A 15,978-nucleotide genomic window follows, 5' to 3' on the forward strand; every position below is an offset into this window, starting at 1 on the left:
GAAATCTAAACCATCACTCCAAAGACAAGTGGATCAAGAAGTCTGATAAAGACTTTGTGTGTGTGTGTGTGTGTGTGTGTGTGTGTGTGTGTGTGTGTGTGCATTGAAGGTGAGGGATATTGAAGACTTTGACTTAGTTGGTCTAATGCCAAACACAGCAGGAAAGACCATCATTATTCCACCGTTTATTTTAATATTATAATGTGATATTATTTGCCCAGTTCTATGCTAGGTTTTTTTTTTAAGGTGCAGGTATATAAGGAAAGTAAGTTGGAGCATCTTTGTGACCTGTGCATATGCCTTTGTGTGCTAACACTCATTAAACACGACTGTGTCCTGAAAGCACACACTACAAACATTTCTTCTTTAGAACCGTATGCATTAGGTGTTATCATTTCTGAAATGGAAATAATGATATCAGCATCTAACAGTTAAGCAGCTTTCCCAAGTTGTGAGAATGCTAGGGTGTGAACTCAACTTTTTCCAGGACTTCAGGATACATGAGGCTACACCCTCCATCCAAAATTAATAATCACCCCTCTCATGTGCAGACAGCTTTAAGGGTTTCTGATGTGCTTTACCCACACATCGTCTCCTATAGTATACTCAGCAGAATTGTCAACTTATCCTATTTTAGAGAAGATGATATTGAGATTCAGAGAAGGGCTGTTTTATTTATGGAGATAACTATGGGCAACCCAGAAACACACTGAACAAAACAGCAATCTGTCAGTATGAAAACCTGGTCCAGTCCTTCTGCTTATCACCTGTGGTCCTCAGGACAACATCTGAAGGGCCAGCCCAGGCCCTGATGACTCAGCCTCGGTGCCTCTACCTTCTCAGCCTCGAGGCTCCCCATTCGGGCCACAGTGAACTCTCTTGGGCTCCTCTATATTGTCAGGGTATCTCCAAGCATTGGGCCCGTCTACATGCCCTTTTCTCTCTGGAACAATCCAATCCCCACCACACCTCCTCCCATTTCCATCTGGATAATACCCACACCCTTTGGTCCCCTCAATTTTTGAGTCGCTTCCATGGGAATGAGATGTCCCTCCTCTGTGCTTCCTCAGCCCTGTCCTTCCCACTTTACTTCTTAGAGAGAAAGGGAGGGAGACGGAGAGAGAGAGAGAGAGAGAAACATGAGTGATCGGCTGACTCCTGCATGTTCCTACCGAGGACCAAGCCTGCAACCTTTTAGGGCATGATACCCAACCAACCGAGCCAGGCCGGCCAGGGCCCATTTCACTTTTCGTGCTGTATTGTGATGGACTCTTTACTCGGCCATATTCCAGCCATGAATCCGTAATCTTCAGGAAGGCAGGAGCTGCACTATCCCTCTGCCCACAGAGAGCAGGGTGAAAATGCCCAGGGCCTGGGGGAGCCCTGCTCTACGCCGATGCACAGCAGTTGTAATCAGGCCACGGGAAGTGCTTGAGGAAGCTGGTACAGAGGGTGGATAAGTGTGGCAGCTTCCAATACCTAGTGACGTCCACGACAGGGCACTGTGCTGAGCGGTGCTGGCCCTGGCAGAGCCTCACCTAATCCTCAAAATCGTTCTGGGAATCAGATGTTAATTTTTCACAGCTGAGAAAATAGAGGCTTAGAGAAGTCAATCTATTGGTTCGAGATCACACAGTAAATAAGTGAAAGGAGAAGAGATTTAAACATAATTGTGTCTAACACCAGCACACTGTTCCACTTCGCCTCAATGACTCTTCCCAGCAAATCGAAAAGAGGGGACAGTGAAAAGCTGATCTAATGAGGGAAAGAGGAGGGGAGAATTAAAGACTGATACCCACAAGCAGAAACCAAACCCACATATACTGTGTATGCTGAAAATTCATTATTCATGCCAAACAGCAATACTGGAGGACCTATCTCCACCCCCACACCAGATTTCTAACATGACTTTCTTACAGCCTTTCCCCTGGATTCCTGAAAGAAAAGAAAATGATAAAGCAATACGAAAATGAATTATATCTATTTCACAATAAACTAACAGCATTCCTCTGTATCTGTGCGCTGGACACGTATCTAAAACAGAAATACAGCTCCTGGCCCGAGTCTTCCACTTCTCGGTCCTGCATGACTTACCCGCCAGTCACTTAATATTGCCTAAGCTGAATGTTCCTGAGCGGAGCAGCCTGAGGGGGGAATAAGATTTCACATTTAATATGGGTCACCCCATCATTCTCAACCAGCGTACAAACCGTGATGAGATGACGTTTAGAGTGATGATGTATTTGCAGAGCCATGAAAACACAATGTCTTGTTCAGACGGTTATTTCTCTTAGTGAAAATCAGTTAAACTTGCTGTTTTAGACCAACAGTTTCAGAGTCATCCACACTAGGATTTAAGATGTCTATTTTGGAATTGGGGTATGTGGGGGGAAGCATACTGTTGGAAAATACATAGGAAGCCAGAAAGTGGGGGGCGAACAGTACAAGATCATAGGGGTTATCACAATTCAGACCTTGCTTTTGGGGTATGGTAGCCAGACTCCAACATGGCACCCAAAGAGTCTCAGTTCCTGATTGGTAGCCATGCATTTGCCATTCCCTCTGATCACGAACAGAGCTGACCTGTGGAATCAATAGGATGTTGCAGAAATGATGATATATGCCTTCCGAGGCAAGATCATTTAGAAGCATGGCAACTTCTCCCTTGCCCTCTCTCAGATCACTCCTTCTGGAGGCAGCAACTACCACACCACGGGGACACAAACAGCCCAGGGGGGGGCCCACACAGGGCGACGAACTAAAATCTCTGGCCAACAGCCAGCACCAGCTTGCCAGTCATGAGTGAACAATCTTGGAAACAGATCCTCCTGCCCCAGTCACACCTTCAGATGACTGCAGCCCTGGCCCATGTAGTCAGTGCAACCTCGTGAGACATTCTAAGCTGCTTCCAAATTCCTGACTAGAGAAACTGTATGAGATAATAATCCTGACCACAGACATAATAAATGTCTGCTGTTCTGATCTGCTAAATTGGGATAATTTGTTACACAGCAATATAATTAATTCAAAGGGTGCTGTAGACCTGAGACTGGGATTGGTGTGCATAACGTGTTGACGGAGCTCTCTTCAGGAGAAACCTGTAAGGGGGAGCGAGGCAGGAGAGGAAAGCGAGGGGGCTGAACAAGGATGTGGTCTCAGGTAAATTCCAGCCACGGCCTGGTCCAGGGAGGCTCTGGGGCTTAAATCTCACCACTGGGCTGTGGGCTATTCCCCTCTGAGCTTAACTTCCTGGGTTGGGCAGCTCTTACCAGCGGAAGGAAATTCTCCATAGAAGTGGGCAGATGAGAGCCATGAGCAGCCGGCTCACCAAGCTGGGGGAAGGGTCCACTTGTTTGATAAAGGGGCTCTGGGGAGAGCTCCCCAGCACTACCACCAATGAGAAGCCTCGAGCGACATCTCCGGCCTATGGGGCTCCCCCTCTACTTCCCAACAGGCCGGCTCTGCAGGATTTCACCTCCCAGGCAGCTGCTCCTCCTCAGCGCTTGTTCTCTTCTCGAAGGTCCTTTCACCCACGTGGGAATGGAGATAGACGGGGATTCCTGGGGTTCAGGAGGGGTGAGTCTATGTTTATGTCCCAGGAAGAAAATGAAAGAGTAGAAAAAACTGGAAAATTTCCATGTTAATCTGTACAGTGGCTTCTAAGTCTAGGCAGGCAGCCCTGATGTCCTATAAGGTGAGAGCAACTTCCAGACACAGAATGCTCTCCCACATGAGCTGACACACACACACGCAGTTAAGTCTAGTCTTTCGCTAATTAAGTTTACTGCTTAGTTGCATGCATTACTATTTGGCACAAAGTACCAACAGTTTTCTTGTAGATGTGGCATTTCAGGAAGGGAGCCCATGGGCCTTCTCACCCCAGGCACCGTCCTACTCTACCGGATATGCCCTCCCCACAGAGGGCCACACTCTGCTCTCCTGTCCCTACGTCACCCTGTCAGGGAGACCAGCATGTCTCGAACCGAGACACCCCCTAACTCCCTTCTCTGCTCTAGTGTTTCTCCTTAGCACTCACAGACATCAAATGTATGAAATACTTCATTTGTCTTGTGTGTTTGCTTGTTTCTCCTACCTGTCTCCACAAAGGTGGGATTTTTATCTGTTTTGTTCACTGTTATATCCCTAGCACTGAGAATAGGTTGGCACATAGTACACACTCACTAAGTATTTATTGGATTAACACATGAGAGAATCATTGCTTAAAATTTGCACTTAAGTACAGGTTCTGCTACTTACTGGCTGGCTGAGTCCAAAATCTGAGAAGCCCTCGACCACGGCACTTGGCATGCCCTTGGTCTGTCACGAGCCTCGGTAAACTCCAGTGTTAACAGGCTACCTCTTTATTTTCTTTACCTGTCACTTGTCAGAAACATCTCATCTTTTCCTGAGGAAGGAAGAGCCCCCCTGTTCAAAAGTCGGCTTTCAATCAGGGAGCCTGAAAAACGCCCTTGCTGAGCCTGTCTGTGGGAACCGAGTTGAATCAGTGCCCCGGTTGCCTCCGCTGTCCCAAGCACGTCTGCTCAAGCGCTAATGAATCATTTCCATCCTTACCATAAACTGGGGTCACGAGTGAGAGTATTGTTCTTGGACACGAGCACGCATCCTCGAGAAACTCGCACTTGGGGTGACCTCGGCAGCAGGTCAGACTGTCTGTGTCTCTGTGGGGCAGACAGAATGAGAGTCTGAATTACAGCGTCAGGAAGTTCCCTCCTCGGCCAGCTTGCATCCAGACTTCCCCTAAGTCCCAGAAGGAAAAGTGGGCAACTTAAGGTGTCAGTGAAAAAACTCAGGTGCAGAAAATGTGACAGGATTCGACATCCACTAGGGTTTAAATGAAAACTGTGCCTGGATGACAATGAGAGCGTGTGCGTGTGTGTGTGTTGGGCCAGGAGGTAACAGGAAACGTGGGGAGAGACAGCAAAATCCCTTGAACGACACTTGAATCCCTAATTTAAAAGGTCTTTTGAGCTTGCCTCCGGAGTAAGAGAATGGATCTCATCAGTACCTGCTAACTGCTTGGGACATGCTCACTGCAACACCCTCTCCCCACGCCCACCCCCCAAAAAACTGCAGTCGAATCCCAATTTTACAGGTTCTTAAAAAAATTCAATAAAAATATTTTCTGTTTGTTAATGGCCCATCTTGTGTTACAAACTGAGCTCTCCTCTTTATGCCTTTCTCATCTTGACAACAACATTGCTGTGGTACAGGAATTATTTTCACTCCTTTATTCAGGATGAAGCCCACAAGGCTCAGGCTGCTCACGGGGCATCTTACAGAAACGGCAAGATCAAGATTCAAACCCGCATCGGCTGAGCTCCCGCAACTGCAGTGTTTGCTTCTGTTCAGCTGAGCGATTGCAGGAAAGCTGGGCTCTACCTGCTTACCTGGTTATCTGCCTCTTTTATATCCATTTCCCACTATTCCCTGCTTGCCTCTGTATTTGAGGAAACTACATTTCCCATGTCCCACTGCCTTCTGGCTCCTGGGTAAAGACACTGGCAGAAGATTAAACAAAGCACAAGGAGTAAAGAGAGAGGCCTGGGTCTGTCTCCCTCTCTCTCTGTTTCCAGCAGAAGCTCCACTGTCCGCTCAGGTGGTCACACCCTAGCTTCTGGTGACACCACCTCGTCCTGTTATTCCACCAGCCACGGGGTGGGAGAACGGTTGCTAACCTCTGGGTTATCTCATCTCCGGCTCAGTTTCTCAGCCCTTTCACCATCCTTGTAACCAATCCCTCTACTACACAGCCTCCGTTTGAAAGGCCTGGACTGGCTTCTATTTTCCTAGCTGTCCTCTGGCTGACACACATTAACTTCTTCCAGAAATCAATCAAACGCTATTCAGAGCATGTTCAACCAGTATTAAAACTATAGTTAGAATCAGAACACAGAGTAAAGAGGAGTTGGTGGTCATCGGCATGATCTAAACAGTCTGAGTTGGGTATCACACCGAGATGAACACAGCGCTTTGCCGTCAGAGCTGAGGCCCATCACTTCCACGTACTGGCTGTGTGACTTCAGGCAGATGATTTTAGCCTCTCTGAGTCCTATGTCCATCAGCACAAACAACCTGCTTTGCAGTGTCCTGGCACAAACCAGAAATGGTGCATGTAAAGTAGCAAAGCACAACTCCTGACATGTAGAAGGCAACCAACAAATGTTACTTATTTCTCTTGTGGTCTAATTAGCCTCAGGAATCTGAAAGATTTCAAAGGGACTGAAAATAAACATTGTTCAGGAGTGGCGAGGGAAATGCACTGGAAGAATGACGTTTAAAATGATGAGCTATGAACTAAATAACATTACCTGAAAGAATGCTAAATCTTGCAAGATTGCGGGTGGGGGTATGGCCAAAAGAAGACAAATATGACAAAAATGTTTTTGTTTAACACTCTTTTTTTGGTGTCACTCAGCCAGGAAATGTTTATTTAGCTTCTCTTCAGTTCATGGCTAGGGGAGAGACACAGGGATAAAGTGGCCTCACACTGGGTACTGAGACCTGGAGTGGCAATCCGGAAACCTGGGTGCTGGTCTCAGCTCACTTCTGCTCTATGGGCCTCAGTTTCCCCTTCTACTTGTGGGTTATTAGGTCACTGGCATGCAACTCAGGATCACCTTTGCAGCTTTTAAAACATGCACTTACCCAGGGCCTAGTGTCAGGGTCTAATTCAGCACATTCCTGGGAGAGGCCCCAGGACAACTTATTCCTAAAAGCTCCAGATCCTGACACGAACTCCTGCAGAATCTCCTGGCTTTTGGCTTCCAAGGTCCCTCTGGCTTTAGGACTGTCTTACACCATAAATACACATATAATGGAGAGGAACAATGAAAAGACAGACCAGTGAAGATGACAGGAGATAGGAAAGGCTTCTGGAGGAAATATGGCTTCAACCTTGAAGGGTAGTTAAGACCGCAATAGACAGAGGAGAGAAATCTTTCCAGCGACAAGGAAAGGAGGTAAAAATGCCCATTCGTTGGTAGAACAAACAAAAGGGGTAGAGGGAAAAACAAACTACAAAGGAGTATACAATAAAACAACTCTATGACCTTGGGCAAGAAGTCCACAACTCTATGACCTTGGGCAAGAACTTATTTTCTCTGAGCTCTATTGTCCTCATCTGTAAAATGGGCACATCACAGTTCCTCTGTCAGAGATTTGTTAATGAGAGTTAAATAGAACCATATAGTGTGCACTTATTAATGCTCTCAATAAAAGAGAGCTAATACCATGGCCATTATTATCATGGTTATTTCTATTCTATTTTTTCTGCCATCCCTTTAAACTCAATATGCCTGTGCTTGGAGCCACCACGCGGAAGCACGTGGAGCTTGTAATCGAGCAGGAATAAAATGTGATCTGGGGGCTGAAAGAGAAGTTAGAAGGAATAAAGATAGGAATGGAGAGAATCAGGAAGGGTGACACAGAAACTGGCAAGGTTTAGAGCAGGGCTTCTCACTGTCAGCACTACTGATATTTGGGGCAGGTAATTAATTCTTTGTGGTGGGGGCATCCTGTGCATTATAGGAAGGTTGGCAGCATCCCTGGCCTCGGCCTGCTAGATGCCAATAGGACCACCCAGTTATGACAACGAAAAATGAACCCAGACATTGCCAAATATCCTCTGGGGGCACAAACTCACCCCAATACGTAAGAGCGACTGATTGAGAGCAATGAAAATGAAGATTTCTCAAAATAAGGAGACAGAAATAGAGAACTAGAGGATTTAAAGGGGAAGCCAATTTTAATATTTGGGGGGTGGGAAGGGCAGTTTTGCTTTTGCGCTTGTCTATTGCAGAGTCTCAGATGAATCCAGCATGAGCTGTGCCTTTCCCAGGTGCTCCCCAAATGCAACCTGAGGAGCAGCCTCGGGGCTTTCTGTACAGAAACATTTTCACCCAGATGGAAAGAGTGTCCAAGTCTCCACAACCAATCAAAAGTACAGATCTTGGCTGATCCTCAGAGGGCGCTATTGTCCCCTCAGTTACCATGGTTGCCTCGGAGAGTGCCCCACCCAGCCCACGCCTGACCTCTCATCTCCCCCACGGTGCTCAGATGGCCCAGGGAAATCCTGGACAGGACCTGCCAAGAGCTGTGGCCAAGGTAACAGACCTGTCTCCTTATCTGTGGGCCTCAACTTCCCCCAATTCTTTCCAAGAGGAAAACTCGCCAGGCGACAGGGCTCATCAGAGCTGTGCGACAAAGGCCCGGTGATGAAGAGGGGGAGAAGCAGGCCCCCTCCTCCCTAACTCAGCTGTGCTGCTACAGGCTAGGCCCAGTGGAGAGACCGGCTTGTCCCCAAAGGCAGCCTGCCTTTCCGTGGCCACACCAGCTAAGTCATCCCCCCCTGCCCCTCACGCTCCCGAGCCCTAGGTTGTTTTCCCAGTTCCCCTTTGCTCTGGCCTTCAAAGTCAGATGGGAAAAATGGAGAGGGTTTCCTTGAGTTGAACATTAATTCAAACACTCCAGGTGAGCACTTCAAACAGCTGGTTCAGTGAAGTACTGTACTTAACTTCCAGAATGTTCTTTGCCCTCTCGACTTCATCACTGACTACTTTGTCCATCTGAGGCTTTTGCTCATGCCGTTTCCTGTGTGGAAGATGTTAGCTATTTACATTTTAAACAACCTCTTGAAAACATAAAACAGATTGTATGCTTCCTTTTTTTTTTAATCCCCTAGAACACACAATAATTCTGTGTCCAATACCTAACAGGTGCTTGGTGAGGACTTGGCATGAGTTGTTAAATTAGTCAAAGATACCCGACAAAGAACACTCCTCTGCTTCTTGAGCTTTGACTTGAGTCTGAATATTCACCCATTCACCAGCTGAGTCTCATGCATGACTGCCCCAAATTCCTGTCCCTCTCCACTTTTTAGGCAGTGGTGAGATGGCCCTCCTCTGACCCCTCTGAAGCTAGGCACGGTCATCTGACTTGCTGTGGCCAGTGACGTGTGAGTGGAAGTGAGACTGTGTCCACTGGACCCAAGTTCTGTGGGCCAGTGCTCATCTTCACCTCCTGCCATGGACATTGTAACCCCCCCATGTGGGGGAGGGGCCTTCATCAAGCTGGGTCTCTGAGTGACTCCAATGGACAAAGGCCACCCCTCTCCCTTGCCAACCAACTGAACTGGAGTGTTGGAGGTTTGGGGGGTGGCAGGGAATCAAACTTTTATTACATAAAGCCACTGAATTGCATTGTTTTTGTTATTGCGCCATAACATAACCCATCCTGACCAATATATCATTAAAGCCAGAAATAGTCCAAATTTAAACTCTATTTAGATATTAAAAGCACTTTCTTATCTCATTTCCAAGTTTATAGCTTTGTCCCTCAGGCCTATGAGCTGCGTACCCCCTCCTTCCATGAGCTCTGTTAATAAAGACATATTGGAATCATCTCTTGACTTGACAATCTTGCTCACTGGTGGGTGACACCCAGGGGTCCCTACACTTGACAGTTTGTTCCTTGAGGACCATGTCTTTTCATCATGTCCGGGTAGAAAAGACGATCAGTATCTGGCACATTGCTAGTGGTCAAGTGATGCTGACTCAAGAGACTAAGCTCCCGTCTTACATAACCAAGGCTCAGAGACAACAGGAGGCCGGCCAAGGTTACGCAGGCAGAAGAGGAGGCGTCAGGATGAGAAACAGGTCCCCGTGCAGCGTAATTCCTCCGTGGCCAGCAGAGAGGGGAGCATCCTACAATATTACCCAGGACCTAACCCCTGTCTGCCTCGCCCACCCCACACAGACACAGACACAGACACAGACACAGACACAGGCACAGACACAGACACAGACACAGACACAGGAGCTTAAGTCAAAGAGGAACCGCCTGGTTCCTTGGGGACTGCATGGATTCCCTTCCTTGTTTTCAAAGAATGTGGGAATGACGGGTCCCGACACCTACTTCCTACGACATGAGCGTTTGGGCTCATTGCTTCTCAGCATCTCTGTTACACATTTGCTAATATTTCCTCTCTGCTCAGTTGCAAAGGGGCCTCACAAGGCTTCTTCATCAGATGGGCTATCATATACCATGATGTAAGCCCAGTGTCTTGGAAGACATAAACAGCTCAGATCAGCAAGTATTCCTGGAAGTAAATATAGACTGGAAGGTAAGGCACATATGGGGAGGCTCCAGGCGAAGAAGGGGGCCCGTGTTTGGTTTAAGATATAACTACAGAGCTTGCATGGGGGAGAAACCCGAAGGATCCATTTCCTCTCTTGTTATCATAAATGTGGTTAACGGTGATCCCCAAAGTACTCAGAGGCTTGGCTGTCGGCAGATGGCGCGGCTTCCCTTATCAGCCCATCAGCTGAGCTAACGTGACCCCGAGGAAACATGTTTTCCTCCACTCCATCTGTGCAAATAAACACTGGCCATTTCTAGTACGGAGCTGCTTGCCTGCAAAGTGATCTAAGTGATGTAAACTTAATTCACAAATAATGGCTCATCTCCAGTTGGACCTAAAATACCAATTTACTAATTCCTCCGATTTTCCCTTTTCTTCGAACGTTCCTGACCCTGACAGATTATCACCCTGAAAGTGAGTAAGTGGTTCCAAGCCGGAAGGTTCCATGTGTTTCTAGGACTCAGGCATCCAATGCTTTGAAAGGGATGGATGTTGTGAGCCCTCGATGCCTAGAGGTGATTGTTAGCTCGCTACCCCTGTGGTGCTCTGAACTTGGAGATCTGGGAAAGGAAAGTCCAAAGATCTGACCAGTGCAGAGACAGTAATCGCTGTGGGGGACCCGGAATGTTTGTGGGCGATGTAAGAAAGCTCGAGCCTTGGCATCAGTCTCTAGCTGAGATGGTACAAATGAGTGGTCAAGAACTTAAAGTCTGACCTAGATTTGAATTCTGCTCTGCCATGCAGACGCCCCTTACCTGGAGTCACTTACTCAAACGTTCCCTGCTTCACAGCTCACCGGGAAAAGGAGGAATAGTAGAGCCAGACAGGGTGAAATAATTCATGCAAGTGCTTAACACAGTCCTTGTGTGAACTATTACATCGATAAGAACAACAGTGATCATATTTCACTAGAGAATGGTTACTTATTCCTGCTAGTAGGAGAACCAGCCTGGGATGCGACGTCACGAAATGAGGCAGCCCAGGATCAGCGATCTCAGGCAACCCCAGAGATGAGAGGGTCATTCAGATGGACCCGATTCATCCTCGTGGGGCATGGTGACAGTGGTGAAGCTCTGATTGTTATGAGCAATGGAGATGCCCAAGAAGATGCTGGGAGGAGAGGTCTCTCCATTGGAGCAGGTGAGAGTCAGGGTCTGAGCCAGTGAGCTGCTGCCCCTGAGAAGGCTCCAGCTCTCACCTGGGCTCCGAGGGGTGCTCAGAGCAGGGCTTCTCCCAGGAGAGGACAGTGCCACCCAAGCTCAGGAAAGGGGAGTCATTCTGTTGCTTAGAACTCCTCGATGGCCTCCCATGTCCGTTGGAGAAAATAAAACTCCCTCTCATGGGCAATAGGGCTGCCCCTTCCTGACCCTCCAGCATCCACTCCCGCTATGCTCCTGGTAAGTGTCTCCCTTCTTTCTATTCACAAACACCTCAAGCTCTTTCCAAGCTCACAGCCTTTGCAATATGAGCCTCCCCAGTCCTCATGCATCTGCTCTGCATCCAGGTAACTCCCATTGCTCCGAGCATTTCAGCTCCTGCGGCCGTCTCCAGAGCAGCCTCTCCAGGGTGCTCGCGCCCTCGATGCTCCGCCCGCCCCCCCCCCCCACTGTCACGCAGGTCTGGAAGCTAAAGGCTCTCCCCTGGGACCGGTCCCTGATGCTTCGAATCCCTCGTTCATCTCCTTAATGCCCTTTAGTACTTCCTCCTTCCAAGGCTCCCCAAAATCCCAAATCGTGCCAGAATCTTGACTGATGCCTCTTTCTCCAATCAGAAAATAGTCAGTTTACACTCCACACTGGACTCTAATCACTCCACAAACGCTATGTCTGCCTCCTCCACTATTGTAGCATCTGCTTATACACTGGGTCAGCGTTTTAAGACAGTTGTGTGGGCACGCTGCCCGGCAGGCCAAGGAAAACGGGCTCGGAAAGGTAGCCCAGGATCCTCCTGCACATGGTGATTCCCAGGCTGTCCACCCCTGGACAGGGCTGTCAGCAAGCAGTGGGGGGAGGGAGTGCACAGGTTTAAGCAGTTTAAGCTGAATGGAAGCCTTTGGCTGATGGAAGTGTCTTCATGACAGAGACGTGTAATGACCTTCCCTGAAGTGACTCTCCTGAGGACATGAGTGCCTTTGTGGTAGCCTAAGATCTGAGTGTTTCCCAGGAGCATGACCTTGAGAATGTAGCGCTGAGTGGGAAACTGGAGAACCGTTTCTGCCTGATGTGTAAAAATGCTAAGGTCTGCTCCTCCTGGATGTTTTGGAATCCCAGCCTGACTGGCAGCAGCTGCCTTAGGAAGTTTGAGCTCCTCAGGAATCACTTGTCGCCTGCCCCACCCCACCCCACCCCATGTTACGTGTGACTTTCTGAATAGTGCAGGTGTGTGGTTCTCAGCATTAGGATTCTGGCCCAGCCCCAAGACACATCCCAAAGAGATTCCTAAAAGGTAGAGATCTGAAACTTCAAATCCTAGAGGCCACTCATGACTGGGAAAGTCAACCTCCCACTACAGCAGCTCAGACCCAGCTTCCACACACACATCACCCCACAATGGGGGCCTGGTCTTGGCCCAGAGCGGTCAAAGATTCTCTTCTGCTTCATACCAATGAACTTTAGTGGGTGTTTGTTGTAACTGGCTGCTCTCCAACCATTCCCCTTCCTTTTGGGCGTGACGGCTCCCACCAGGTGGCAGGCATGGTCTGATCCAAAGTCAGGTAACGCCAGTCATAGTCAGACAGCTGAGGGTGTCTCCTCTCAGCATCCCCAGACAGCTAGAGTGGGAGAAAGTGGATAGTACCTCCAGGATTTTTAATCTTTAGCAAATCGGCTGCAGGTCAGAAAATATATAGAATTCATTCGTTTCCCATGTGAGCTGGTCCTTTGCTGTTATTCACCCTAGAAGCTTGACTCTCGCTGGAAAATACTGCACATCACAGGCCTTCGTGACTCAGAGCCTGCTGAGTACAGCAGACAACGCTGATCCCCTACCAATGCCACTGGCGTCTCTGGGCGACATGTATGTAACCCTGACTTCTCTGTGTCCTTACAAGAGCCAGCTGCTCTTCTAGTCTGGCCTTGGCCAATAGGGCTGCCTTTGGCTTTGCTCAAAGTCATGGAAAGCCAGTTCCTTGGAATTTATGTTCACCTCTCTCCCTGCCCCCCTCCTGGAGGTGGCTCTTAAATGACTGACAGGTGCAGAAGTAGGAAATCCCCATCTCTCCTGCCCCAGAATCTAAGGAGCAGCCTGCCTTCCAAAGCTCCCCTGATGAGATCAGGCCGGAGCTCCCCACTCCGGGACTTTGTCTGAACTTGCTCTCTTCTTTGGCATCTTCCTCTGCCCTGGCCCGCTCCCCACGCCTCATGCTCACCCCGGGAGCTTTGCACCCGAGTCCTCATGCCCTGGTCTGCTCTGGGTCACTCCGACTTCATCAACTCGGATATTCCACCCACCCCTGCGGCAGCTTTTTCAGAAGTGAAAGCAAGAAAAAGTAGACACGTTTTGGAGATCTGATCAGATATCTGCTTTGCAAATCTATCCTCTGGTTCCATAAGCTGCCTTTTCACTCTGCTGGTGGTTTACTGTGCAGAAGCTTTAGTTTGACTTGTCTATTTTTGCTTCTGTTTTCTGTGCTTTTGGTGTCATATCCATGAAGTCGTGGCCAAAACCGATGTCATGAAGCTTTACTCCTGTTTTCTTCTACAGGTTTTACCAAGTCAACAACAATGTATTGTATGCTTAAAATTTGTTAAGAGGATCTATCTTACACATTAAGTGGTCTTACCAAAATAACACTTTTTAAAAAAAGGGTAAATATACCTGCATAAGAAGCAATTCAAAGAATTACCATAGAAATATAAAGGACCCAAACAGACTGTGTCATATATTAAACACATTTAGATCCTGCCCTCAGTTAGCTTACAGCCCAGTAGGGATGATCTCTACATGTATATTTATATACACCACAGAATCTATCCACTACATTATGTATACATATATGTGTATCTGTATTTTATATATATTAGTATATAAATAGATAAAATGAACCAGGAAGAATTAAGTGCCTAACTGCTCAACTTACAGCCAACCTATTATTGAAGCGTAAAAAAATATTTTAGGATCTTCTCAAAACAATCTGGCTCCTCGGTGTCACCCTCCAAGGGTCCAGGCATGCCTCAAAAAAATGGAAGTCTTCCCTTCATAGCCATCTCCATCTCCTAGGGAAGTGACATCCATGAAAATACCTAAAGGCTTTCGGGCTATTTCTATTTTGGGACCACTTCTTAGGAGCACTGTGTTCCACAAGTTTCCTGCAGTGAGACAGTGAGGAGAGGAAAGACTAGCAATAGATAAATATGGGTTTGGATGCTGACCCTACTACTTACTAGCTCTGTGGCACTGGCGTTCCAAATAGTAAAATGTTTGTCCACTTTCCCTTTCTGTGAAGTGGGACAGCCTCCACACCCACCCTCATAGGTTTGTGGTGAGGATTATACAGATAAAGTGCCTAGCTCAGTGCCTGGCATATAGTAGGACTCAGTCGTAAACTTTATTTTCTGTCTGTCCTATACCTTACTTTCTTTCAAGGACTCACACCTAAAAAATAGAGAGACTAACTGAATTGAGAGGCAGAGAAATGGTCTAAATCAAGGGACTTTTGAAGAAAGATATTGGGTAAGCTTCTTGAAGGCAGAGGTTTGAAGGAGTTGTCGCACAAAACTTTCAATAATAATAGTTGCTTAAGAAGTGGACTCTGGTCCCAGTTTCCTTGAAGAGGTTGCCACCTCGTGGACAAACGTCAAAACAGCACACCTCTGGAACCGGTGTGTTCCTAGGGCCATTTAAACGGTGACAATTTGATCTGCTATAATTGAGAGCCACCGGGAGCCTGCGCAAGTAACGCTGTGCTTCCAAAGCAGAAAGGGCGATTAGGAAAGAAAGAAGCAACTTCTTCAGGTTCTGAAGACATCCATGCATTTTCTTGATTCGTCCTTTGCTTAGAGACTCCATTTACCGGCCCTAAGAATGACCAGTGAAAAGGAGCACCTGACAGCCTCAGACTCTACAATAGTGACCCTAAACCAAGCCAAGTGACAAGGAAATGACAAAGATCTTATTGAGCTGCTCTCAGTCCATTCGTAGCTGGCTTGGTCAGCAGGAAACCCTACAGAGAAATACCTGGTCTCTGAAATGTTAACGCCCACGGAGCATTCTGAGATCTAAGATATAAAATCACCTTTCCTGGAAACATACGTGCGACATACAACTGAGTCTCCAAACAGTGGCTATAATCATAAAACAGCAGAAAGGAAATTCTAAATGGGGCCAGGGAATCCTAGGCTCCATTCAGTGAATCTATATTCAAGTGGAAAGAGCACAGCTGTCAAGGCCAGAGGACTCCGGGTACAAATGGCAACTGTGTAGTCTCGGATAAAGGGTCCAGCCTTTCCAAGGCTTACCTTCCTCATCTGTCAAACGAGTCGATAAACTTTCCTGTTTAGCCACCCTGTGGCCACTTTATTTTGGTTCCTAAGACAACAGACGATGAGGGGATTGTCCTCAGCAGTCCCGACGGTCGAAGCTAAACCGCGCCACACTTTTGTGCAAGCGTTTGGGCTCCCTTTATGACATGTCATGGGGCCCTGCAGGACTCAGATAATCACCCCATCTCACCCATCGGGTGTTTTCACAGAGAGTCCAGGGAAGTCTGGGGTCAAAGAAGCACTTGTTTAGTAATGCCCGCAAATTTCCTGAACAGGGTTTTCTAGCAAAGCCAATAATGTGAGGAAAGCTCTGCCCACTTCCATCAATTCATGTCTGCC

The sequence above is a fragment of the Miniopterus schreibersii genome (assembly GCF_964146895.1).
Source record: "Miniopterus schreibersii genome assembly, chromosome: 18".
Lineage (NCBI taxonomy): Eukaryota > Metazoa > Chordata > Mammalia > Chiroptera > Miniopteridae > Miniopterus > Miniopterus schreibersii.